Below are 3651 nucleotides of genomic sequence, written 5' to 3' on the forward strand. Positions count from 1 at the left end.
CTGCACGCGGTGCTAAAGCTGAGTGGCTCTGAAATGAAAATTTTTTTTTTTTTTTTCCATCGTACTGTAAAAATATGCCACGCACTCGTACACTACAGGGGTAATTTAGTTGTTGGTACACTTTGACTGAATTGCAAGCTCTCGAGCTCAAAAGTTCGACGCGTAGCGCGAAAGTGACCCGAGCTGGTGGATCGTGGCCAAAACGTCTCGAAAGACGCTGGGAAGACGGACGGAAGAAGAGAGAAAAATAATAGATCCGAGAGTGCGTGCCAACTGAGATCGGAGTTTGGGGGAAAAGTGACCGAAAAAAGGGGGTCTCGGAGTGGTTGAAGAACGCGACAGGTAATGTTTACCCAAAGAGAAAAAAAAAAAAAAGAAAAGAAAAATCCAATCGAGCGTGAAAAAAGCATGCAAAGATTAAAGGGGAACAAACCCACTCTTGTATAAGGATTATAACTCTTGGAAAAATGATTGATCTTGGCGTTTAAAACGATCACTCACACACACGTTAAAAAAAAAAATAAAATCACCACTCGGTGAAAATCGATTTTTACTCGATTACATATTCATCCGGCCACCCTCCTCCATCGCCCGCCCCGCTCCTTACATATACATATATATAAATACGAACCTACACCGAAAGCATAAAAGAAAAAACCAGCGAGTTGATGAATAAATCCTCGGGAGGAGGGGACCACGAAACAAACAAACGTCCCCCGAGGGTATGTACAAATAACAGGTGGTATGATAATGATGGTAATGAGAGGACGGAAAAAGAAAAAAAGAAAACCCTCGCTGTTCTGTCACGCGCACAAACACCAACCGCCAAGGCAGGTAAGAGGCGAAAGCCCAGCTTTTCCGCACTCTCTCTCTCTTTCTCTCCAATACACATAATATACGTATGCGATGTATTATCTCGCCCGATTGTCACCTCAATCCAATTATCATCGAGTTGCAAAAGCACGCCCGCGACTATCGTTATCAACGGTATCGCATACATACGCGGGTTACACAACGACGCTACGTGCGTGACAAGTATAGCGACGACACCCAATGATGACAAAACTAACAAAATTGAAGGAGGGGGTGAAAAAAAACAAAAAAGCTCGTGAGCTTGCAATCACATGGAAATTATTGTTCGGGTGTATACGCACCGGGCAAGCCGTACGAAAGGAGGCCGGAAAGGAAAACCAATGGCACTTTTGTCCATCAAAGTACGGAGCTCTAACGCAAAAGTACCACGAATGTAATAATTGTAACGCGTGGCGATGGTTGGGTGTACGGGAGTAACGTGTCGAGCCGAAGCGCGCGTCGGGCACGGACTGGCGTTGTCAGCTGGTGGCGCGTTTGCATGGCTCGCGCCGACCGACTGACGAGACCGTGAGGATACATGCCACCCCCTCCGATGGGTTTTCGCTCCGTTCCGTTGGCCGGGACCCAGTAGCGTACACACTATATACATGCGTCTCTGTCCGCCAGCTGGGGTTGTTGGGTCGTCAGGAGGGGGGGGGGAGAGAAGCGCCTCCGCAGCCCCAGAGGGATACGAGCTTTCGAGACCCGCGAGTTTTCAAATCTCCTGCGAGCTTTCCCACCTTTGAGCAGCTGGTTTCGCGCGCTGGATATTGCAAACACGGCTGCAATGTTTACTACACGGAGTGTGCAGTTAAAAATGGTTTTTTTTTTTTTTTTTTTTTTTTATCACTGCATGCATACTCAGTGTATCGGTGGAGGGATTTATATATATATTCCGAGTGTACGCTCGAGTGCAAGGCCATTAAAAGTTGTGTTGGCGAAGCTGTAATTTGTAACGCAGTTCGTCTGTAGCGGAGCTCAATGAATATTCGATGATTCCGCGTATTTTGAGTGTGACAAGTGCATTATTTGTTGCACGTGAATGATCCTAGACTACGCTTTCGGGGATTATTTTCGAATTTCTCATGAGCGACGTTTTCGACCACCACCCGTCCGATACTTGGAGACGATCACGTTAGCGGAACACCCTCTGTCACTCGATAAACTCATTATCCCATGATGTACGCGTCCTCCCCGTATCTTCCAGGCGCGATTCAATTACGTAGACACGGCCAGAGGTACCCGTGACTTCCTATTCGAGTTCAAGACGCTGCTTGAAATCCAATTGATAGGACTAACGTGAAAACACAGCCCCGTGTTGTTGGCGAATTTGTTTTTAATGAAAACAGCGCTGAAGAACATTTTTTGAATTTCCAACTGGCTGTATAGGGCGCCAACCCACAAAAAAGCGGAGGAAGACAAAAGGTCGAAGCAAAGTATAATCATACAGGATTCTGGAAGCGACGGGGGTGAAAAATGAGAGTCCGGAAGGAGAGAAGTAAACAATGAGCCAAAGAGCCGTTATCGTGTCATCTGCAGGGAAAAAGATCAGGAATTCAATTTTGCGAAAAAAAAAAAACCCACGAACAACGATGAACGGCAGAAACAATTTTTTGTTCGAGGGAGTTTGATTGAATACCAGTGAGAGGAAAAAAGGGGGGGTAGGGCTCGTCCCTCGGGGGAAATCAGCGCCCCACTTGTATAAGTAATGATCTCTCGCACTCGTGTCGATGGAGTCGAAGAGCACCTTATTCGCACATTGTGTAAGGAGAAAAAAGCAAATTATACTGAAAAAAAAAAAAAAAAAAAAAAAAGATACGAACAGAGAGTGATGATAATCGATTGGGGCTCATCTCCGTGTATATAGCCTTACGTACATGTACAGGACATAATATATAGGCTGCAAAAGCAAAATGCACGCACGCGCCAAAGCAGAAAAGTATTAATAAAAATGGAAACAAAGCAATATTTATACGTATAGGTACATAAGTATAACAGCTGACACGAGTTTAGTGGGGGAGGAGATGACGCGATGGCTGTGATGTTCGACCGACAAAGATAAACAGAGCCGAGACAGCTGAGGTATGTGTAAGGAGGAAGATGAGCAGCGGCAGCACAGTGTATATGTATACCTACGTACCATCACCCAAGGGGTACACGAGAGGATGAAAGAGCGGGTTCGCGAGGGAGGGTGCAGGGGAGGAGGGCGTTTTCTCCTATTGATCGATCCTCCCGCGCGCGAGGGACCACGTGGGTATAACATCGCAAGGCAGGAGAGGAATGGCGCGAGAACGGCTGCGCGCGCGAGTGTAAGGGCTGTGACGGGCGAAATTTACTGTTCTGTCGCGGCTCATGTGCTCTCATTACCGATTGCTTCGGTTTTCATCGACTCGACGGGGCTTTAATTTCTTTTGGACTTTGGTTTTTTCTTTTCCTTTGGTACGAGAGGAAGTTTGGCAATGGCACGGGCCATTTTTCGCACCCAAAGGTGACGATTCCGCACCTTCAGGATTAATTATCTCTCCAGGGATACCGATTAGCACTGGGTGCTGATACGCACACTTTTAAATCAACTTTTTTTTATTTTTCAATTAAGGCGTACTAATTTCCAAAAATACAGAGTCTTGCAACAAAAAAGGTTTTGAATCACAGTGTAACTTAAAATACATGTGGACAGTGCCAAAAGTAGCGCTCTGAAAAAACCCTCTAGAAAATCATAACATTTAATTAAAAGTTTTCCCTTTATTTCCTAGTATTTTCAACACCCGTCAACATTTGACGCTGTCGACACACATTTTG

This window comes from Copidosoma floridanum, unplaced genomic scaffold (genome assembly GCF_036245765.1).
Source record: "Copidosoma floridanum isolate Cflo_tuat_1 unplaced genomic scaffold, Cflo_Japanese_pri ptg000019l, whole genome shotgun sequence".
NCBI lineage: Eukaryota > Metazoa > Arthropoda > Insecta > Hymenoptera > Encyrtidae > Copidosoma > Copidosoma floridanum.